This window comes from Cupressus sempervirens, chromosome 7 (assembly GCF_028749045.1).
Source record: "Cupressus sempervirens isolate cs-2001-9-10 chromosome 7, ASM2874904v1, whole genome shotgun sequence".
NCBI lineage: Eukaryota > Viridiplantae > Streptophyta > Pinopsida > Cupressales > Cupressaceae > Cupressus > Cupressus sempervirens.
In genome coordinates, this window is record NC_143124.1 from 20,600,320 (window position 1) to 20,626,429 (window position 26,110).

The 26,110-nt window shown below is 35.2% G+C and overlaps 1 pseudogene; it reads left to right on the top strand.

Moving 5' to 3' along the window:
* Positions 1 to 2,050: 2,050 nt before the first annotated feature.
* The window catches only part of LOC149545211 (subtilisin-like protease SBT1.7), a 54,694-nt pseudogene continuing 30,634 nt past the window's right edge, over positions 2,051 to 26,110 (top strand).

Consider the following 26,110-nt stretch of genomic DNA (forward strand, 5'->3'; position numbering starts at 1 on the left):
TTCTAATAATTCTCTTTAGTATTCAAGTGAGCTCAGTTAACACTCATTACCTTCCATCTTTCCTTTGTCTCTTGAGTGAACTCAATAGACACTATCATTTGAACTTGGAAAACTCCAGAATTCTTGGCAAAAATAGAGAATTGTCTTCATCAGCTGAGTGAGCTTGACAGACACTAACTGGTGAATGTATGACATTTTGTGTAACATCAAAGACAATAAACAATTGATTTCAATTATTTTCAAAAATTTGTAGTACCTCTTTGTGTGTAATAGTATACCAAATGCAATGTTGTGATAATATAATGCTTGGGCTATTGTATCATGAAAACTGCACACTATTTTCCAAGGATTAGAGTGCTAGATCACATAGATTTTAGTTTACCATGGCATCTATTATTGCCCCATTGATCCAAGAACAAACAAGCCTTCCATGCATAGTTAGTGTTGTAATTTTCTTTTTTGTCTTAAATAAAATTGCTTTGCAAGCTTGTTCTACAATCAAATAATAAAAGCGAGAAACAAAAGGAAGAGATATTTTACATAAGACTATATGAGGATCTAGTACAAAAATGATATGAAAACTATTTGGCATAAGAGAAATGATAAATATTGTTTAGGTATTGGGGCACATTGCTTATAAATATGTTTATTTATAGAACAAAGCTTCACTATAAAAATTTGTGTCAGGCCACTAGAGCACATTTATGATACCAAGGTTTCTAGTTGCCTCTTCAACACCATTAATTTCACAAGCCTCCATCCTTTCCTTACAACATTTGTTTCCAACACAAAAGGAGCTCATAAGCCCAAAAAGCTCAATTATGTAATATCTTATGAGTAGAGTATTGATCAACTTGATGTATATTGACCATAACAAAATAAGGATAAAATATTGTAGTTGATATAGCCACTTATCTATACCTATTGCCTAATATAACCAATATAAAAATCATTTTTTTGATACCATTGAATGGTCGCACCCACAAATAGAAGAGACACCATTGAAAACAACCTTTAAAACATATTAAATTTAGTTCATTTAGTCCCTTGGACTAGTTGGTCTCATAGAAATTTCTAAAATTCATTCATTTTATTTTTATGATGATGAATATTTGTTAAATTGATAAATAGGATTTTCTAAAGCAATACAACTAGTGGATAAACAGAAATAGCAAGAATTAAATATGGATCCACATTGGACAAACTCAAAGTTGAAGTACACCTTAGTACAACTATATGAACTAGTGTGTTTTCCAAATTAATGATTAACATCATTTAAATTATATTTATCTAAACACAAATCATGCTATATTATTACTTTAATGATATTAAACAATGACTATATATATATATATATATATATATATAAACATGGATGCTACCATTACATGCACTCTAAGCTTATGTAAAACACTTTTTTCCTTGAGCTATGAACTACTTTTCCTAGAAATGGAGGACTTCATTACCATACAAAGCTAAAACTCAATTTGATGAACATAATTAAGGGAAGAAACAAGCATGTGATCTTGATGTTAGAATTTGAATCTTGATAGGAACAACACTAGCACCACTTAACTGACATACTTAGTAATGAATGCCAAATATATTACATATTTAATAGTTACCATTGAAATATTAAGTTATTTAAATTAGGTTAAATATATTAAGACTATTCTTTAATAATAATAATAATAATAAGTAGATTCTTACATATCATTAAATAAAAATAAATGATTGTTAATGGTGATTCCAATCACGAGAGTCGATGACTATTGTGTAGCATTACTACTTCGGTGGCACAACTATTTAACATAGTTTTACCAATCAATTTCTAGTCTCCTTAAAATAAGGACCGGTTCTCATCGTTACAACAACAGCCAAATTTAAATAATACACAACTATTAAATATGCACCATATTTAATGAGAGCGAGGAAGCAGGAAGAGCCAAAACGATGGGTACTACTCTCCCCTATAAAAAACTCTCTCTATCAACCGTTCTTGACACATCACTTCACTTTGCTATTCTACTCTACTCTTTACCTGCCAACAATGGCAAATGCCTTCCTTGCCTCTGAGATTCTCATGCTTCTCACCATCACAATGATGATGTTTCTAGGCACGGTTGAAGCTCAAAATTCAAGAAAGCTATACATTATTCAAATGATGAAGACCGTGAGGCCTTAACACTTCAACTCAGATGATAACTGGTATTCTTCAATGCTCAACCAGGTGTCAAGATCTGATACTAGAATTGACATGCTCTATACGTATGATATGGTCCTGCAGGGCTTCGCCGTGACGATGAGTAAAGCAGAGGTGGAAGCCATGAAGACTACGGATGGCTGCTTTGGTGTAATCCCCTCCTCTCTCAGCCAAATCGACACCACTCGCACTCCTGACTTCCTCGATCTCACTTCTTCTTCCTCTTCCTCTAGACTATGGTCCTAATAGTCAACTTTTGGCAAAGATGTTATCGTAGGAGTGATCGACAGGGGGATATGGCCTGAAAGCCAAAGTTTCAACGACGAAGCTCTGGGACCTATTCCCTCGAAATGGAAGGGCGAGTGTGAGAATGGGCGAGAGTTCTATTCTTCACCCTGCAACAAGAAAATCATTGGAGCTCGCTACTTTTTGAAAGGCTACGAGGCTAAAGACCGCATCAACGAAACCCTGGAGTATAAATCTCCTTGAGACGACGACAACCATGGCACACACATGGCTTCTACAATTTCTGAGGCTGCAGTGGCTGACGCCAACTTCTATGGATTCGCCAATGGAATAGCTTCAGTGATGGCCCCTCGAGCTAGGCTGGCAATCTACAAGGCCTGCTGGCAAAAGTGCTGCGAATTCGAACATAGCTGCTGCCATGGAAAAGGCCATCACAGATGGCGTGGAGATCATTTCTTTGTTAATTGGCTCGCGGGACCGGCCATTTCACAGTCAGGTCAGAGCCATTGCAGAATTTGGGGCCATGGAGAAGTGTGTTTTTGTTTCTACATTGCCTGGGAATTCAGGACCTAGGTCATCTTCTCTTAGTAATCCAGTCCCCTCGGTTACCACTGTGGGTGCCAGCACAATTGATAGAGATTTCCCAGCTTTGATTGTCTTGGGAAACCAAGATATACACAGGGTAACTTCTACATACAGAGGTGAAGATAAAGATACAATTCAAAATAAACCTCTTCCTCTAATCTATTCATCAAAGGACCATAGCTCAAGGTTTTGTCTTGACGGAGGACTTGATGCGAATATGGTGAAGGGTAAAATTGTGGTGTGTGATCAAGGAAAGTCTACCACCTATAACAAGAGCATTGTTGTGGTGAAAGCAGGGGGTGCAGGAATGGTTGTTGCGAATAAACTGGTTAGTGGTGAAGTGCAGATGCTTACAAACACTGATTGTATACCGGCTATCAATGTGGGTTTTAGGACCGGAGAAAAAATCAAGGCCTATATCACTAATATAGGGATTAATGCCAGTGCTACATTTAGAATCCCTGGATTGACTGTGGTGGGAAAGACCGTAGCTGCTCCAATGGCAGCGCCTTTTTCATCAATAGGGCCAACTGTAGCATACCCACATATTCTCAAACCTAGTTTGATTGCTCCTGGTACAAACAACTTGGCAGCATTTGCAAAAGTTGGAAATGTTTTGCCCTACGAGATTTTATTGGGCACCTCAATGGCTTGTCCTCACGTCAGTGGCATTGCAGCACTCGTTAAAGCAGTTCACCTTACGTGGAGCCCAGCCGCCATTAAATTTGCCCTCATGACATCATTTTCCATTATTGACAATACAGAGCATTCCATCAGGGATGTATCAACCATGGAAATAGCCAACCCGTTTGCCATTGGCACAGACCACGTGGACCCAATGGTTGTAGTTAATCCAGGGCTTGTTTATGATCTGGAACCTCAAGACTACATCAACTTTCTCTGCGCTCTCAGTTATAACTCCCAACAGATTGCTATTCTCACAATGAAGATGGTTTCCTGCCCTACTAGTCCAATTTTGGAAGTCGGTGATCTTAACTACCCATCGTTTACCGTGCTATTTGAAGCTGGCAAGGGATTGGTTCAGGTGAAAAGGAGAACAATGAGGAATGTGGGTGAAAGACCTCGTGTGGTGTATCGAGGGAGCATGAAGAGCCCACCTGGAGTAAAATAATAATGGAATCAGATATATTAGAGTTCATAAATGTAGATCATAAGCAAAGTTTTAGTGTGAGATTTGAAACTGCCATAACATCTCCATCTGTGTCTCATCAGTTTGGAGAAAAAAGGTGGACATGATGAGAAGATAACAAAAACAAAGCCTATAATAGGCTCAATATTGGATGGAAAGAAGAAACTGAAAAAAAACTATAGGAAAAATACCAAATGTGAACAGCACCTTACAGGTTACATGTGTTCATTCATGGCAAGCACATAGGGATGCTGCCTTACCAAACACATGTTTCTTCAAACTGTAGCCCATTCCTGCAAATGGCCATGAAGAAAGTAATGTACATTCCTCCTACCTGCTCTCCACCACACTCATGCCACTTCACATGATGTTCATGTGAGGAAGAGGCATTTTTGCCTAAATTAAGTTCTAGAGATTCTTGTGTGAGTCTACTTTCTACAGCAATAACTTTTAAACAACACAAAATAAATTTAAATAATAAAAAATAAATTAAAAAAATAATGCTACTACTACTTTATTTAGAAACCAATAGATATTATATGCATCCCTAATCAGTTTGCAGTGTGAACAAAATAAAACCAAAATGAAGTAGCAAGAAAGCACTAAAATATTATTTATTTCATTTGTTCAAGGCCGGGTAATAATCTTCACAATATCTCAGTCCTTCTTCACACAAAAAATAAAATTAAAATTAATCCTCTCCCCAACGATCAATTTGGAGAGAACATATAAACAAAGATAAATAGTTAAAACTATTTTTGGCAACCACTAGACCCGTACATGTTTTGTTCAATTATTTAATAAAACATCAAACTATGCTTTAAAATATTAAAATGTTCCCTAAACATCAATTATTTACGAAGTGATAGAAAACTATTAAATTATACCCTAAAATGATAAAATATGCCCTAAAACATATAAGTACCCCCCATAAACAATATAGAAATATTATTTATATAGTTGTTCCTGTAACATACTCCTGAGGGTGAATTTTGTCTCAAGTCCTCTTGGAGATCAACTGTTGTATATCCTCACCTTGCCTTAGAATCTCTTTTTTTGGCAACCAAGTAGCTTTAGAATCTGGAAGACCCTTCCACTTAACCAAATACTCCCTGTGTACTTTGTGTCTTGTCCTCATTGCTTCCCTACTATTGATGATACTTTCCATCTAGGGTGTCTCTTTAGAAGGCAATTCTTGAATCCAGTCATTTGATTCATGTGTTGTTGCTTCTATACCAACTTTTTTGTTTGAACCTTTATACAATGTGAGATCCAAGACATTAAATATAGGTGAAATAGCTACAAGACATTAAATATAGGTGAAATAGCTACATCTGGAGGCAATGCCACTTCATAAGCATTTTCTCCATACTTTTCTAAAATTTCACACGGTCCAATCTTCTTCATCATCAACTTTGTATGGCTGCCCTGAGGTAACCGATCTTTGTTCAAGTGAACCATAACCATGTTTCCAACTTGGAACTATACGTATCTTCTTTTCAAATATACTTTAGCCTTCACCTTTATTTTATTTTTTTGTAGAGTTTTCCTCATGTGCTCATGCACTTCCACCATTGCCTCAGCAAAGTTTTTTGCATGTCCACTCTTTTTCTCCAAACCATCCATATTTCTAGACAAATGATCCTCTCTCATAACATCTATAACATAAAACTAGCACTTGCACCATCAAATGCAAGGATTAGCTGATTTGGATTATGAAACATTTAATTTTTCTTAGCTTTTATTTGTTGGTGACCTTACTTTAGTATAAACTTCTTATTATTTTTCCTAAACTTTATCCAAAAAAATCCATTTTCAGGAGATATCTATTATATATCTCTAGATTATAATCATCAAACATGGTTACATTCGACCAATAATAGTTGTTGAACAATTGCATGTCCTTCTCCTTGTATGCCCATTTATTGAATATTACCTTGTTAGAAGACATCACTAACATTAAGTTAACTTATCAAATAATTTCTAAGGAGGTATTTCCCATGATAAAGTAATTATTTCCAATGTTTCCTCTATGTAAACAACATGTGACTCTTTCTCTCCCCTTCCCCACTTTCACACCCTCATGTACTTTTAAACATATTTCAAGCCCTCTCTCACTCTTTCTCCTCTCTCATCCCCCCTTTCTAAGGTAGTTATAAATATAAATTCAGTAATCTCTCCTTCTATTTAAGGGAATCTTAGTAGTGACTACTCTATTTTTTTGAAGGTCCCCTATATGAGAACCCATCCTTAATATTCTCAATAGATTTTAAGTATGACATAACAAATAAGTGTCAAAATACTAATGCTCCTATTAGAAATATTCAGGATAACTAAGTAGGTAGGGGGGGTGGGAATCAATTACTCAAAGTTTATATGTACCCCTTGAATAATCAAACATATCCTACTATTGTTAAGTCTTTATTCTAAAACTATTATAAACTTAACTTGTATTGCATAATGAAAACATCATCATGTGTAAATCATTCATAAGACATTCATCATAGGTCGACACTAGTATTTTATGTGGAAACCAAATTTCGAAAACACCACTAGCAACATGTCACTCTTTTTCACTCTTTTGAAGTGAGCTCTATTAGGAGGCAAGCCTATTAAAGGTTACAATACACACTATTAAATGTGACTTGGTTAGAGGATTTAATCAACCTGTTAGGAGTGGCTTTGTAAGAGGACTTTGATTATTCCATTTGGAATGTCACCTATTTAAAGGATTTACACAGACTATTAAGTCTTCAAATAACTATTATGTCAACCTCTACTAAAAGGATTTAAATATGAAGTGCTTATAATGATAAGAAAGGAAATAATAGGTTTTGATCTGTCTGATTACAACTCACTTTTTTTCTATTCACATCTCTATTTGATCCTTATGTTGGTTCACTAATAAGCCTTTCATTGTCACATCTGATCTTGATCTTCTTGGATACCCTTCAAGCAGTCAATCCACTCTTCTCATCAACACTTAAAAATTCTTCACAAATCCAATTATCAACAACAAGCTTTCTCCTTTATCTTAAAATTCACACTCTTGTGTGCTTCTAATCAACCTTGCTCTTGTAAATGAACTTGCTCATACACAGTAGTTGGGCTCAGCTAGGCTTGACTAGACATGATATCAAAAGTTTAGTTCAATATCCCTTTAAATAGGCAATTAGTGCTTTACTATTTTCTACATGTATCATAGATCTCAGGGTTTACGATTAGATTAAACTTGATTCAATGTATTTTTACATCTTCCTGAGAATCCTCTGAAAACTTCTCTAGAATCCTTCTATTAGGGCTTTACCTAATCATCGCTTTAAATTTAGTGATCCAAATCATCAGTCTTATCTTCAACACATTTTACATCTCCCAAGAAATCAACCAAGTCAGCTTGATCTCACAATTTCTTTGAATTTGATCTTTTATTGTCACTTGACAATCATTGATATTTGACACTCAAGAAGTATTGAAATACTCAATTGTTGTTTAAGCTTTTTGGCTGAGCATGATCTTACTATCTTGGTCAATGCTAATGCTCAGTCAACACTAGATTTTCTTGGAACTAACTATGGATTGGTTGACACTAACATTACTCAGCATTCCTTACTATTTTACTTTTTTTCTCTCTTTCTTGACTTTCCTTAGCTTTCTTGACATAAACAACTTCTTTGCTTTATCAAAATCTATCTAATCAAAAGTCCATTGTAACTTCCTTTTCATAACTTCAACCTTTCCTCTAGGTACTATAATTATGAGTAACTTCTCAAATCCTCTTTATCAATTAAATAGATATGACATTTAGATTAGGTAGCAATATGTCTCATCCATAGATTAGACATCAATGATAGAACAGCAATTATTCCAATTATAAGTTTCCAACAACTTCATGACTTTGATGAATTCTATTTTTAAATATTCTTTATATTCTCTTATTCATTCTCAACTATAGCAATTAAATTATTAATTTCCTTCCATAAATCTCTTTTCCAGATTTGTGATATTCAACTTGCATATTCTTAAAAAAATATTTATTATATTAGCTAGCTAAAGGGTTATAACATTTGTATGAATTGAGAATCATGAAAAATTATATTAAATATAAAAAAATAATTTAAAAATTAATAATATTATTTCTTAAGCATTGGTGACATTATATGTATTAAAGAGATTGGCTCACAATTTCTAACTTTAATATCTAGACATGTATATAGGCAATGCAAAACAAGTTCAAGGAAAAGTAGTCCACAGATTGTCGGTTTTCATTCGCCATTAGTGACATGTCATGCCCTCCACCTTTGATGCAATTCAAGTTAGGAGAATACCCAATGCAAATGTCCTAACCCCCCAGAAGAATTGTTGTGGTACAATAAACTAAAGGTTTAGTAAATGAACCTAAGAAGGATGGGAATAACTTGCTGATTCAAAGAGTGTTGCTTGGAAAGAGGACATTGAAACCTTGTCAAAGGGGTACTCTTTCAGGACTCATTATAAGTTTGGTGGTAAGATCTGTAATGTGATTGTAGATGGTGGTAGTATTGATAACATGGTTGTTGAAGAGATGGTTCAGCAACTTGGTTTGAAGATTAACATGATTTCAAAGTGAGGGAGCAATATGTTGTTGATTTCTAGATTGGGTAGTATTAGGATCAAGTGTTGTGTGATATTGTGGACATTTATAGTTCCCACATATTACTTGGTAGATGATTGTAGATATGTGCATGATTATGTAAAGAATGTGTTTATGGTTGAGAAGGGTGGGAGAAAGCATTCACTAATTCCTTTATAGAATGGAGAACTCAATAGGAACCTAAGCATTGGTAGCTGAGTTGAGTTGAAGGATTTTGAAAGGGTTAGAGATCATCATGGAGAGAAAACTTTTTGTACACCGAAGATAGATGTGAAGACATGACAATTGTAGAAGAAAAATAAAGGAAAGAGTGCACAAGTTGATGAGGTGGAGGACATGTATGTGAAGAACGAGTTTGGAGTTTATGTGTTGAATCCTAAAATATGTTTATCTAGCCATTAAGAACATCTTTTCTTCTCACTTGGGGTGTTTGATGCAAGAGCATCCTAGGGAAGTTAGCAATGATGTATGATGGGGATTCATGCTTAAGTTGTTGAATTTTGGTTTGCAAGGTTAGGGATATGTTATAGACATTTTATTTATCCCTTTCCTATGTGCGCATAGAGATTGGAGTTATTATGTTGAAGTTAGAGCCATTTTAACCTTGCTGCTAGAGTTGTATTTTTTTCGGTTTATGGGTGCCTGTTGTAGGCTGCATAACTAATTATACACAATTATTAAGAGGCTAAAATTTAAATTGTTGAAGAGGGCCTAGATTAATATCTATTATTAAGAGCACAGTTCTTAATTCATTATGAGTTGAGAGATATGGCGATCCTATTGGAGTATCGATTTCTATTAGTTTTCACAATGAGTTTCTGTGCCTGACTTTTGGGATGAATGCACACTTATCATTAGTGAATTATCCTTTTAGAACTTAAGGGGTTATATAGTACCTAAATTAATACTTTCAATTGAAAGTACAAGTTCTAATTCAATTAGAGCTGGGTGATATCATTGTTTTCCTTAGGTATCAATTTTTGAGCAATTTTCACAAAAAAGTGTGCAGTTTTCATTTGCACAATTTCATATTAGGAAATGGGATATTGTAAAGAAAAGGAAATGCTATTGGGTCATGTGTGGACCTAAATGGAACTTGGCATTTCATTTTTTTCGTGTTTGTTATAGTTTTGGTTTACTCTTCCAAGGTTGACCTATATTGTAACTAAATACTTGAATTGCCGACTTGTGGTTTAGCTGGCTATATAAGGAGCTTGTGTTGATGAAAAAATTATTATGGGATTATGGGGATCATAATTTGGAGGATTTAATATCATCAGTAGAGGAGTGTCTGAGGTAGCTAAGATATCAAGTTTGTTAGAAGACCTAATGTTGGGTATTTTTGATATGTGGTGATACGAAATTGGTTCTTGCGGCGGTATTGAGCTGTAAGGGATTACGGATTGTAATCAGGTTGTAATCACTGGATTGTAATAAGATCGGACTTGCTGTTTGGTGGACGTAGCCCAGGGATTGGGTGAACCACGTTAAATCTTGGTGCCTTGTGTTCATTTCTGTGTGTTCTATTATTTTTTGTTATTGGTTATATTTGCATGTAGTTTTTATTTCTGTCCATGGTTTATCCTAACAAGTGGTATCAGAGCCTAGTTGTTTCTCAGTTATCCTTTGCAGGAAAGTCTCACGGTTAAGTGGGAGTCTCACGGTTGAGTGGGAGCAATGGCAGATGATGGTAAGCTGAGGGTTGATAGGTTTAATGGGCAGAACTTCCAGTTATGGAAGATGCAAATGGAAGACTATTTATATCAGAAGGATTTGTGGAAGCCGTTTAAAAGGAAAAGCCAAGAATCAGGGAACTATGTCAGAGGCTAAATGGGATCTTTTGGACAGAAAGGCACTTGGAAGCATTCGGTTATGCTTGGCACCATCGGTGGCATTTAATAGTACAAAAGCAAAGATGACAGAAGATTTGATGAAAACCCTAGCGACACTGTATGAAAAGCCCTCCGCTTCAAATAAGGTATTTCTCATGAAGCGTTTATTTAATATGAAAATGGCAGAAGGTGGATCTGTTGCAGATCATTTAAATGAGTTTAATACTATTACTAGTCAATTATCTTCTGTGGGTATCAATTTTGATGAAGAAATTAGGGCTCTCTTGATTTTGTGTTCTTTGCTTGAAAGCTGGAATGGCTTGGTAATGGCGGTGAGTAATTCTGTTCCTGGATCTAGTACCCTAAAATATGATGATGTGATCGGTGTTATTTTAAGTGAGGAAACTCGTAGAAAATCCTCAAGTGGATCTACATCAGGAAGTGCTTTAAATGCACAAAGCAGGGGCAGAACGACTGAAAGAGGAAGTAACTCTGGAAATCGTGGGAAATCAAGAGGAAAGTCAAAGGGGAGGAGGTCTCAATCGAGAGGACCAAATGATTGCTGGTACTGTGGGAAACCAGGGCACAAAAAGAAAGATTGCTGGACTCGAAAGAAAAATGAAGGAGATAAATCAGATGGAGAGAAAGAGGCAAATGTGGTAAGTAACAAATCCGAAGAGGATGCTTTGCATCTATCTTTAGAGAGTGTTGATGATTCATGGGTTTTAGATTCTGGTGCTTCTTTTCATGCTACACCTCATAGAGGTTATTTCATTGATTATGTCCAAGGGGATTTTGGGCTTGTTTATTTGGGGGATAATGAACCCTGTCAGATTTTTGGAAAGGGAAAAATTAAGATTAAGTTGCAGAATGGGAATCATTGGCTACTACATGAGGTAAGACATGTTCCAAAACTAAGTAGAAATTTAATTTCAGTAGGGCAACTCGGTGATGAGGGTTGTGTAGTTACTTTTAATGATAAAAATTGGAAGGTTTCAAAAGGTTCCCTTGTAGTAGCAAAAGGTGTGAAAGTAGGCACCTTATATCTTTGTACAGGTCATATTGTTCCTTCTACTTTGATTGTTTCAGAGAAAAATGAATATTCAGGAACAATTACTGCAGATGAGCAGGGAGAACAAATAGCTGTTGTGGATTCTGATACAGCGCTGTGGTACAATAGACTTGGGCACATGAGTGAGAAAGGTATGAAAGTACTTCATTCAAGGAAAGTTTTACCAGGTCTAAAATGTGTGAATATGGATTTCTATGAAAGTTGTGTGTATGGAAAACAAAAGAGAGTGAGTTTTGTAAAGACAGGGAAGGAAAACAAAAAGGAGAAATTAGAACTTGTGCATACAGATGTATGGGGACCGGCTCAGGTATCTTCCCTTGGTGGCTCTCATTATTATGTTACATTTATTGATGATGCAACTAGAAAAGTATGGGTTTATTTCCTTAAACAGAAATCTGATGTATTTCAAACTTTTAAGAAATGGAAATGCTTGGTTGAAAATGAGACTGGTAAGAAATTAAAATGTCTCAGATCTGATAATGGTGGTGAGTATTGCAATCATGAATTTGAAGATTATTGCTCCACTAATGGTATTCGTAGACAAAAAATTGTTCCAAGGACTCCATAGGAAAATGGAGTGGCTGAACGCATGAACAGGACTATAATGGAGCGCGCAAGGAGCATGAGGTTGCATGCTGGGTTGCCCTTACACATGTGGGTAGAGGCTGTCAATACTGCAGTATATTTGATTAATAGAGGTCCCTCTACTCCTTTGGGCTGTGGTATTCCAGAGGAAGCATGGACTGGTAAGAAGGTGAGTTATTCATTTCTCAAGACCTTCGGTTGTGAAGCTTTTGCTTATATAGACTCTGAAAATAGAACCAAGCTAGAAGCTAAATCAAAGAAATGTGTCTTTGTTGGATATGGCATTAATGAATTTGGTTATAGGCTTTGGGATTTTGAAAATCATAAAATTATAAGAAGCCGGGATGTCATATTCAATGAAAAAGTGTTGTACAAAGATCTGTTGCAGCAACATGAGAAGAAAGAAGATGATTATGTAGTGCTGGATGATACTCCAAAAGCTGATGTTCCAGCCATTCCTCATGATGTGAAACAACCGCAACAACAAATACCACATACACCAGTGAATATTAGACGGTCAACAAGGCCAATTAGACCTCCACAAAGGTTTTCTCCCTCTTTGTATTCTATTTTACTTACTGATGCTGGTGAACCTGAAAGTTATGATGAAGCTGTGCAGGTGGATACTAAGATTCAGTGGGAGTCTGCAATGAAAGATGAAATGGACTCTTTGCTGAAAAATAAGACATGGGATTTGTGCAAGTTGCCTGCAGGTAAAAAGGTTTTACAGAATAAATGGGTTTACAGGTTGAAAGAAGAGGAAGGAGGTAAGAAAAGATTTAAGGCCAGGTTAGTTGTAAAAGGATTTGCACAGAAAAAAGGAATTGATTTTGATGAAATATTTTCTCCTGTTGTTAAAATGACTTCTATTCGTACTGTTTTAAGTCTTGTGGCTACTGAAGATTTGCATTTAGAGCAGATGGATGTTAAAACAACCTTTCTTCATGGTGATTTGGATGAAGAAATATATATGGCTCAGCCACAGGGTTTTGAGGTCAAAGGTAAGGAGAAATTAGTGTGCAAATTGAAGAAAAGTTTATATGGCCTGAAGCAAGCACCTCGGCAATGGTATCTGAAATTTGACAGTTTTATGCATGAGCATGGATATAATAGGTGTCATTCAGATTACTGTGTTTATTTTAAGAGGTTGGATGATGATAGCTACATTATTTTATGTTTATATGTTGATGATATGCTTATAGCTGGGTCTAACATGGATCATATTAAGGGGCTAAAACGCAAATTAGCACATGCATTTGCTATGAAGGATTTGGGGGCAGCAAAACAAATCCTTGGTATGAAGATTTGCAGAGATAGGAAGAACAGAACATTGACGCTATCTCAAGCTGATTATGTTGAGAAGGTGTTGCAACATTTCTCTATGGAGAATGCTAAAGCTGTCAGCACACCTTTACCTGGTCATTTGAAATTGACTAAGGAGATGTGTCCCAAGACACAGGAAGAGGAGGATAAGATGTCCAAGGTACCCTATGCTTCAGCTATAGGAAGTTTGATGTATGCTATGGTATGCACTAGGCCAGATATTGCACATGCAGTGGGAGTCGTTAGCAGGTATATGAGTCATCCAGGTTTTGAGCATTGGAATGCTGTCAAGTGGATTCTCAGATATTTGAGAGGAACATCCAATAAGTGTTTACACTTTGGGGGCTCTACTACTGATTTACAGGGCTATGTTGACTCAGATTTGGCTGGGGATATTGATACCAGGCAGAGTACTACAGGTTATGTCTTTACTGTTGGTGGGGCAGCCGTGAGCTGGGTTTCTAGGCTACAGAAGATTAATGCTCTCTCCACTACAGAGGCAGAGTATGTTGCTGCTACAGAGGCCGCCAAAGAGATGATATGACTTCAGTTCTTTTTGGAAGAATTGGGACATCCTCAGAAGGATAATTTTTTGTTCACAAATAGTCAGAGTGCCATTCATCTTGCTAAGAATTCAGCTCTGCATTCTAAGACCAAATACATACAGTTGCGGTACCATTTCATTCGGTCAGTTTTGGAGGATGGACAGTTAAAGCTGGAGAAGATACATACCAATGAAAATCCAGCAGATATGTTGACAAAGGTTGTCACAAGGGAGAAGCTGAACTCCTCTTCAGCTTCAGTTGGTCTTTTAGACTAAATGTGAATAAAAGAACAGTAGAGTCCAGGGTGGTTTGATCCAGTGGGAGCCCCATGCGGTAGTTGTATTGCTACAGGATCAGTCTCCAAGTGGGAGATTGTTGTTTAGTGTGGAGCCTGATCAGTCCCCAAGTGGGAGATTGTTAGCTGTAAGGGATTATGGATTGTAATCAGGTTGTAATCACTGGATTGTAATAAGATCGGACTTACTTTTTGGTGGACGTAGCCCAGGGATTGGGTGAACCACGTTAAATCTTGGTGCCTTGTGTTCATTTCTGTGTGTTCTATTATTTTTTGTTATTGGTTATATTTGCATGTAGTTTTTATTTCTGTCCGTGGTTTATCCTAACACAAATTGAGATCTCAAAGGTTTCTACTAGATTCTTATTGTGTTATAGATCTGGGTTAGCTAGGATTTTAGTTAGATCTTGAGGGATCTGTGAGAAATATTGTAATTTCTTTACATTTGGTCATAACTGGGAAGGTGTTACTATTGGAAATATATATTAACTAAGAGGGGGGTTGAATCAGTTACCACAAAATAAATGCACAAATCCCTTAGATGTCTTATAAAACTAGTTACTGCTGTCACTCGGTAGCTATTTAAAAAAATGTTGAAACTCGGTAGACGCAGTGTATGTTATCTTTAATAGAACTTGAATATTCATAGTGATTAACATACAATCATAAAGAAGTAACATAAACACATGAGACACCAGATTGAACGTGGAAACTCAATATGGGAAAAATCCACCAAGTAACTAGCTACTAATTTTTACTCTTCTAAAGTGAGCCCTATTAGGAGCCAACTTGGTTAAAGGTTACAAAACACACTATTAGGTGTGACCTTGTTAGAGGATTTAATCACCCTATTAGGAGTGGCCTTGCTAGAGGACTTAAAAACAATTTAATAGAACTGCCACCTTGTTAAAGGATTTAAAAAATGACTATTACACCAACTCTGTTAAGAGATTTAGAAATCACTGCTACAATGGTGAGAAAGTAGAAATGAATTGACTTAAATGAGATGCAACTAAAGTGTTGATACAGATCTCAATTCTGCTTCACTAGATCCTCTCTAATCGAATAAAACTTTGCTAGTCCCTAAGGATACCCAACCATCCTAAAAAAATTGTTCACACTTTCTTCTTGAGTCAATACACTTGCATGGTTGCTCATTCATTCATTCATACTTTAGAATTCTCAACTTGACCATTCATTTATACCTTACAAATTTTCAAGTTAACCCAATTGCAACTTACAACTATCAATAATCAATTCATTAGTTGGCTAAAATTATTGCATGAAACATTTAAACTTTATTTTCCAAAATAAACAAAATTCTTCATTGGCCGACCCTACTCGGTAAACACTGCTCCAGAACTGATTTCCAGTGTTAACCAACTGAAGCTCAGTTGACATTGCAAACCCTGCAAAGTCATTTGGAGACTGAGTGAAGTTAGTAAACACTGACTTTCCTTCGTTAACCTTGTGAGCTTGGTTGCCACTGACTTTTGCCACAAAACCCTTCAATGTCTGAGTGAATTCGGTAGACATAGCTTCCACAGAGTATTTTTCACGAATGCTCGGTAGACTCTAAAATTTTCTTTGCTAACCAATTGAGGTTAGTAGACTCTATCTGCCAACTAATATGACTTTTGTGTAACCTCAAAGACACCACAAAATTGAACAATTGTATCCAACAATCTCCCTCTTTGGTATTGATGGCAACACAACATGTCATAGGATAATGAAAATTGAAAACAAGTATTTTCTTGATAGGACATTTCTCCCTCTTAGATTTTATGCCACAAACTTCTCTAATGCAGTAATCTCCCTCTGTGAAGAATTTACATAGCTTCCTTTCCAAACAACAAACTCTTTGCAAAAAAATTCAAATTTTAGAAAGATATGAATTAAACTCTCCCTCTTTGAAAACACATGCCAAAGACAACACAAACCAAATGAGTAACAATGTACCTTAAGTAGTGATTCATATGCAATGTTCCCATGACTATGTTGCATCAACTGATAGATCTTCAACTTGGTTCCTATTGATGCATCACTAAAAAATTATTTTAGCAAGCTTAACATAGGGGAATGAACCCTAACTTACCTCTTAAATACAAGAATGAATCCTTAGGTAATGGCTTGGTGAATATGTTAGCAATTTGTTCTTTACTATGGAAATATTCCAATTTGATCTCTTTATCCTGCACCAATTCTCTCACAAAGTGATACTTTATTGCAATGTGCTTGGTTTTGGAATGCATTACTAGATTCTTTAATATGTAAATTGCACTTGTATTATCACAAAACATGACAACTAGTTCCTTGATCTCAACCTTCATGCCTTCTAATAACTGCTTAAACCAAACAATTTTAGAACAATTCATTGTTGTTACAACATGCTCTACTTCTATTGTAGATTGGGATGTACAATTTTTCTTTTTACTTGTCCAAGATACCAACCTCTTTCCAAGAAAGAATGCTCCACCACTTGTACTCTTTTTGTCATCAATATTTTCTACCCAATAAGCATCAGTAAACACTTTCATGTCCAAATTGTCTCTAAATTTATACCACAATCCATAATGTTTAGTGCATTTCAAGTATCTCAAGATCCTCTTGATTGCCATCATGTGATTTTCTCTGGGTTTTGCTGAAAATCTTGCCACTATACCAATTGCAAGAGAAATATCAAGCCTTGTATGAATCACATACTACAACTTTCCAATCATTGATTTGTATAAGGTCTAATCTGCCTCTTTTGATTCATCATCTTTGCTAAGCTTTATTCTAGTACACATGGGTGTTCCAACTGGTTTTGAATCTTCCATACCAAACTTCTTGAGTATTTCCTTAATGTACTTAGACTGAGTGATGTAGATACCATTCTTGCTTTGTTGAATCTGAAGACCAACAAAGAATTTGATCTCAACAAACATAAACATTTCAAATTCCTTGTTCATTTGTTTTAAAAATTCCTTTCATAAATCATCATTCCCTATAAACAAAGTGTTATCCACAAATATTTTTGCCAAAATAATCTTGTTATCTGGTCCTTCCTTGATGTAAAAGCTATTGTTATCATTAGTTCTTTGAAAACCAATTTGAATAAGAGAGTTATGCAATCCTTCATACCATGCTCTAGGGGGTTGTTTTAGACCATATAAGGCTTTATGTAATTTGTAGACCATGTCTTTTGTGTCTGGATGAACAAAACCTTCATGTTGCTCAATGTAGACTTCTTCATCTAGAATGCCGATTTGACATCCATCTAATATACCTTAAATTTTTTGTGTGCAACATATCCATGTAAGGTCTTGACACTATCCAGTCTTTCAATAGAAGCAAAAGTCTCTCCATAATCAATTCCTTTTTCTTGAGAGTAGCCTTTGCATACTAGTCTAGCTTTTTTCTTTGATACCTTTCCATCTTCATTCAACTTATTTCTGAATACCCACTAAGTTCCAATCACATTTTTGTCTTTAGGCCTAGGTACAAGAGTCCATGTTTTGTTCTTCTCTATTTTCTCTATCTCTTCATTCATAGCTTCAATCGAACTTTTATTTTCCAATGCATCTTTGACATTTCTAGGTTCAAAATCAGCAAGTAAACAAGTACCTTTTAATTTACTTCTTGTCATAGTACCTTCTAATTTTTCTCCTATAATTTGATTTGGTACATGATGTCTCCTAACATACTTAGCCAATATAGGTTCCTTTCCTTTTGTCATCCTCTTGCACTTCAACTTTAGGTTCTAGTTGCTTTGGCTCAGTAGGCATTAGCTCTATAGCATCTGAATGTGACTTGGGCTCTTGCAATTCAATTTGAACCTCTTGCGACTTGGTGACTAAAGATTCAGGAGTAGAGGTTTACTGATTGATAGATATATTTGGCACTATCTGAAGTTCAATAAAAAAGAATCTTCTGTGGTATTTTGGTTCCTTTTTGCTTTTTTCTTTAGTCCTTTTTACAAACTCATACACTTTCACATGTGCACTTTCTATGATTTTGTGAGTAGAAAAATTCAAACATCTATATGCCTAACTTTTGCAAGAATATCTTGAAAATATGCCTTCATAATCCTTCACATCAAATTTTCCTTTTCAAGATTCTTTCAAAATATAACATTTTCTTCCAAATACTTTTAGGTAACTTATATTGGGTTTATAGTGATACCATAACTCATAGGGGGTTTTTAATGAGTCCTTCTTTAGTTGTACTCAGTTCAAGGTATGAACTGTAGTGCTGATAGCTTCCTTCTAGTATTTGATAGCAATGTTCTTTTTAATCATTAGAGTCCTTGCATAGTCCATGATAGATCTGTTCCGTCTTTCAACTATTTGATTTTTCTCAGGAGTTTGAGGAGTTGATACCTATCTTTTGATTCCTCTTTCAATGAAAAAGTTTTTGAATTCACCACCTCTATCTAATCTCAAACATTTCAATCTTTTTCATGTTTCCTTCTCTACTTTTGCCAAATACCATTTGAACTTCTCAAATGCTTCTAATTTCTCTCTCAGATACATGACAATAATCATTCTAGAGTAGTCATCAACAAAAATAAGGAAAAAACTTTCTCCAGTCTAGCACTCAATTCCAATAGGTCCACACGAATTGATATGCACAATTTAAAAAAATTCTTTAGACCGATAGTTTTAACTTTTAAAACTAGTATTTCCCATCTTACCAATTTGACAATTCTTGCATAGACCAACATCAAGTTTCTTTATACTAGGAATGCCTCTTACTTTCCTAAATTTTCTATTCTTTACAATGTTATCAAAATTCACATGACACAACCTTCTGTTCCATAACCAAATTCCTTCAACTTGAGCAATAAAACATAAGCAATCACCAAGTTAAGGATAAAAAAAAGTTACCTTTTGTCTGTATGCCTAATCCAATTAACTTTCCTTTGTCATCTAGTAGTCTGGCCTTTCCATGCATGAATTCTACCTTGAATCCAATATTATTAGCTGTGCCACGCTCAATAGAATATGTTTTAGTCCTTCAACGCAATAGGCATTATCACATACAAGCTCTTTGGTTAGTGAGATTCTTCCTTTTCCTTTTATTCAACAAGGTTCATTAATACCAAACCTCACACTACTGCCATCATAGTCTTCAAAATGTTCAAATTTAGTTTTGTCACTAGTCATATGATGAGAACAAGCACTATCTATGATCCATGTATCATTTTTGCTCACATGAGAGATAAGTGCCACCTTATCTTCCTCATCATTATCAGATTCATCTTTCACAACAATGTAAACAATTTCATCTTCACTATTATCAAAATCCTTAGAATCCTTAGCCATGAAACTTGTTTTCTTACCTTTGTCTTTGAATGATTTGAAATCTTTCTTTCCATTGCACTTATGACCTTTCTTTTCATCCTTGTTTTTCTTGTTCGGGCACCTAGCATTAATATGACCAATTTCTTCACATAAAAAAATAGATTAGGGTAACCTTACCTTTGTATTTTCCTTTGCCTCTAGAATATTTCTTTGCTAGTAGAGCTTCAACTACTTCAAGATCACTATCATAACTTTCTTTTGATTCTTCTTCACTTTTAGACTAAGATTCCTTTATTTTCTTTCCTTTTTCTTTGAGTGAAAGCTTGGCTTCAAATAATGATTCAATGTTTGTGGAAGCTAGAACATAATTTTTGTACTTATCTAGCTCAAATGCTATCAACCTTCCTACTATGGCCTCCAAGTTTATCTTATGATTTTCTTCACATCTTCTTTCTTGAATTACAAAGACTCTAATTGCATAAATTAGAAGCAATTTTCTAAGAAATTTACTTACAAATGTTTCCTCTTTGATATCTCCTCCAGAAGCCTTGATTGCATCAACACTTTCTTTGACTCTTTCAACATATTTGGCCATGTTTTCATCCTCTCTCATTCTCATCTGATCAAATTGTCCTCTTAGACTTTCTACTTTGGCTCTCCTTACATTGTCATTACCTCCATAGATTTTTGTCAGCTTGTTCCACATTTCAAATGTAATTTTGTAGTCCTTGATATAATCAAATTCTTCATAGCTTAGAGCATATGCAATGCCTATCATCATGGTATTATAAGTCTTCTTCTTAACAATGTCATTAACAAATAATGTTCTAGAAGGAGTTGTGTATTCTTCATCAAGGTACTTTAATCTTGTGTCTCCAATGGAAGCCAAATGAAGTCTCATTAGTCCTTGCCATGCTGAAAAGTTATCCTTGTTAAGCCTTGGAATTTCCCTCTTGTAAGACATCCTAATTTTTAGCTTAGATTCTTGAAATCCTTCGTGCAAGCACCAAAAGCTCTGATACCAATTGTTGGAAATATAGATGGAGTAACTAAGAGGGGGGGGGGGGTGTGTGGGGGTGAATTAGTTACCACAAAATAAATCCATAGATCCCTTAGATGTCTTATAAAACTAGTTACTATTGTCACTCGATAGCTATATAGAAAAATGCTATAACTCAGTAGATGCAATGTATATTATCTTTAATAGAACTTAAATATTCCCAATTATTAACATGCAATCATAAAGAAATAACATAAACACATGAGACACCAGATTTAATGTGGAAACCCAATATGGGAAAAAACCACTAGTAACTAGCTACTAATTTTTACTCTTTGGAGGTGAGCCTTGTTAGGACCAACCTGGTTAAAGGTTATAAAACAAACTATTAGGTGTGACCTTTTTAGAGGATTTAATCACCTTGTTAGGAGTTGCCTTACTAGAGGAATTTGGAAGAATTCAATAGAACTATCACCTTGTGAAAGGATTTACAAAATGGATATTAGGCCAAATTTGTTAAGAGATTTAGAAAGTAACAATGAATTGACCTGAATGAGATGCAAATGAAGTGTTGATATAGATCTCAATTCTACTTCACTAGATCCTCTCTGATTGAATAAAACTTTGCTACTCCTTAAGGATACCTGACCATCCTTAAAATTTTTCTCACACTTTTTTCGTCAATCAATACACTTGCATGCTTACTCATTCATTCATTCATACCTTTAAATTCTCAACCTGACCCTTCATTATTACCTTACAAATTGTCAAGTCAGCCCAATTACAACTTACAAATATCAATAATCATTTAATCAATTAGCTACAATTATTGCATGAAACATTTGAGCTTCATTTCCCAAAATAAAAAAATCCTTCATTGGCCGACCCTACTTGATAAACACTACTCCAGAATTGATTTTCAATGTTAACCAATTGAAGCTTGGTTAACACTGTGAACCCTACAAAATACTTTGGAGACCAAGTGAACTTGGTAAACACTAACTTTCCTTAGTTAACCCCATGAGCTTAGTTTCCATTGACTTCTACCACAAAATCCTTCAACACCTGAGTAAACTTGGTAGACATAGTTTCCACAGAGTATTTTTCAAGAATGCTTGGTAGACTCTAGAATTTTCTTTGCTGACCAAATGGGCTTGGTAGATTTTGTCTACAAACTGATATGACATTTGTGCAACATCAAAGACAACACATAATTGAACAATTGTATTGAATAGTTATAGCCTGATGCATTGACTATAATCAGTTGTTTTATGAATAAAGAGTTGCAAATTGGTATAAGATCTTATTTTTTTGTTTATATTATGTTGGTTGGTTATTTATTGGAGGTTAGGATATCTCCATTGGGGATTCTCCTACCTTGCACTACATCAACCTTTATATTACTTGTAAATTGGGAAATGAGAATGTTTGACTGAATGCTAGAAAGAGCTCTAATTGTTGCACTATTGGATGCAATTGCATGGAATAATCAGATTAGTCCATCTAGGAAAGTGCAATGAAAGATGATATTTACTTAATTTGATAAAGGTAAACTAAAAATTTAGAGGCCATATGGGGCATGTTGCATTCACTTAGTAGTATGCCTAAAAGTTTAAAGGAATGCCTAATAGAGTTTTTTCAAACTATGTTCCTCATACAAAATGAAAGTGGATGAACTATGAAAGGTAAAATGCTTGTGGCATTGCATTCATAGTGCATGAAATATAGTCATTGGGTATTTTTCCATTGCATGTTGTGGTTTTTTTCACATCTTGTGAATTGCCTAAGATGAAAATGATGTTCTCATTATCAATTTCCAAGAAAAGTGTTATCCTTATTGACTAGCTTCCCTTTCTTATTTAGTTTAGATTTCACTCTCTATAATAGCTTAGCCCACACTAAAAACAACAAGAAGAGATTGGTGGAAAGAAAGCTCTTGTTACAAGTTTATAATTTTTTTCTAAATATAAGTATGGCAGTTTTATTTATGGGAGATTTAGCCTACTCATCATATGACATCAATACCTATGAATAAAGCTCCTTCAATAAAATTATTGGATTTCCCATATCACTTCAATCTATGTTGAACTCCCAATCTTCTAATGAGAAAAGAAAATTGTTTAACTATACATACCCTTATCTTTAGTATGATATAAGATTCTTTGTTCTAAATTAGGAATAGCCTCAAATGTTATTATAGATAAGCTAAGAGTGTTATTTCTATGGCATTAGACGAAATATATAAGATTTAGAATGGTTCAAACTTTAGACCATACCAAAAATTACAAAGATTGCATTTTCTACGAAATTGCCAAATACGAATAAAACCAAAATATGCAATGAAATCAAATTCACATTAGTGTGCAATGGGTATCTTTTTGAAATATCATATAAGTATTTGTTTCTTTATCCATTTCTCTCTATCATCCTCTATGTATGCCTTTATCAATCTATCAATCTATCTGGCCATCTATATCTCTGCATATCTCTCCCTCTCTATGTCTACCTCTATATCTCTCTACATCTTTTGTCACTATAGATTGTTCTCTCTCTCTCTCTCTCTCTCTCACACACACACACACACACACACACACACACACACACACACACACACACAAACACACACACACACACACATATGTATATATGTATATACATATATATATATATATATATATATATACATACATATACAAACACACACACACACACACACACACACATATATATATTTATATATATTTATATACATATAAATATATATTTATATACATATACATACATATATATACATATATGTATTTATATATATATATATATATAGGTCTTCATTTTATGTCTCTCCTTCTCTCATTCTCTCCTCTTTCTTTTTTTATAACTTCCAACTCCACTCTCTCCATTTATCTCTATCCACCTCTTCTCCACATCTCTCTTTTTCTTAGCCTCCATCTCCACACCTCTCTCTATTTCCTTACTCTCTATCAATAACACAATTTGAATTGTTGTGAAAAATATCTATTCCTTCTCAATTCATGAGCTTTTCTAGATCAGACTAAAATGCAATAGATAGGGTCATGTTGTTTCAATGTATAGTATCATATTGTATTACAATTAGCATAATGATGTAGTGGACTCTTAACTTTTTCTATTTCTTATTTCAATACCATAGAAATAAATTTTTTTGAATAAAGTCCATATTATTTTTATTGAAAATTTGGTTTTTGGATTTAGAATTAGGAAATAATGGATATCAAATTTCTTGCACAACATTTCATGGCATTGGCACATAGATGGAAACAATAAGCATATTCTAGTTAATGAAAAAATACAAAGCAAGGGTAAAATAAGTTGAAAATGGGTGGCCAATCCCATGCCTTCTCCTCTTATTTGTAGTGTTATTCATGCTTTCTTTGTTTAATTCCTTATGATGCTCTTGTGCCCCTATTTTTTTAATTATCATAAAAAGTGAATTAATAATATGTCTACATGTGTAAAAAAGTGACAAGTTGAATTTTATGAGCACATGTTATAGTAAAGGGAGATTAATAGAAATCTGAAAGCATTAATTTAACAATTCCATAAATATATCCCCAAAAAAATGATTATGTAATATCTTAGCAATTCCATAAATATTTGAAAAAACAAATGACTATGTAATAACTTAGACCTTCCTATATTACTAGATAAAAGCTTGAACAAGTAGGAAGTAGTTGCTAAGAATCTTAGATTTGGATAAAGAAAATATCAACTTCTACCTTTTTACGTCAAAAAATAGTATAAAATACCTAATTTTTTTACAAGAATATAGGCCAATAATTTTTTTTTAAGCTTTACCTTTCTACATTAGAAAATAGTGTCCAATTTCCAATCTATGTAGAAGAACATAATCCATAATTTCGGGTCATCTATGCAATGGACTATTCCATGCATGTTTCAAAAGAGTTTTGTATATATGTCAGAGTGCACTAGAATTTCCCATTTTTAAATATTTTTTGTATCTTACTTCCCATGTTAAAGTGCAATTTTTTTCTAGTGCTCCAAGTGCTATATGAAGTCCTTACATAGCTTCTTCTATTTACTCTATCTCATTGTAATGTAGGCTCTATGTAGAGGCATTTCATTGGCTCGATCCCTTTATTATTTCTGCACTATTAGTAGTGATACTTTTTTCAAGATTTTGTATCCATCTTTCTCGAGATCCCATCCAGTTTATCAAAGAACAATTTGCTACAGAGGCTTCTTTCTTAACCATAAGTAAGTGGGCTTCTTATATCGACACTAATGTAGAATTCTATATCTTTAGACATACAATATGAAAATACACATGGGAAATTCCATTACAATATTCTTTAATATAGATCCACAAACTACCACCTATAGCTACCTTAACATCACTACAAGCCTTCCTTATATAGGCAATTTTTCACCATATGGGAAGGTTTTACACATTAACTTCAGCCCTTGTTGTCAATAAAACTCTAACTAAAAAATATTTCATAAATTAATTACATAGGGTCAACCCTAATTATGTTCTTAGCTATACCAACTTCTAGAGTCCAAAACTTTCAAACCGTGTCTTATTTTCAACAATAAATACTTTTTAGAATCATCAACACCTAAACTAGAGTGCCTAACATGCGCAAGCACTAGTCAGTCCAAGCTTGACCTTATTTTGAAGCTGTTAGAATAAATAATATATAATTAATTATTTACTCTAACACCCCCCCTTAAGTGCAACTTCGTTGAAGAAATTTTGAAGCTGTGATTTGAAGTCACAAACCCTAGTTTGTTTGTGCAATTTTTCTTCAAATCAGGGGATCAGCAAATTTTCAGAGCATTTTTAGCCCAAACGGACATCACCATTGGATCCGAAAGGCTGTTTGCAGTTCGGATTCATATAAAACTTGTCGTTTTTGGACATAGGGCAATTTTGGCGATTTTTTGAGGCCTCCAGGGTCGCTGCTGTACGGTCGGACGCAGCGACGGATTTTTTTTAAAAAAAATATATATTTCCGAGAGCACCGCCGCCACGCCATCGCGGGGCCGCCGTCGCGCCACCTACGCGCAGCCCATAGCGGCCGTAGCAGGCAGCGCCGCCTCCGCTCCGCCGCGGCCCGGCCGCCTCTCGGCCGCCACCCTCCGCCGGCGGCTCCTCCGTGTTCGCCGCCCTGCGGCCACCTCCTCTCGGCTCCGCTGCCCTACGGCCGCCTCTACCCGCAAGCTATGCAGACCACTCTGCAGCTGCGTCAGCACTTTTTCAGCCACTGCGGGGGTGACACGTGGCCTGGGCGCCACGTGGCACCTTGCCACGTGGACCCGCCACGTCACCCCTGCCACGTCAGTACTGCCACGTGGAAAT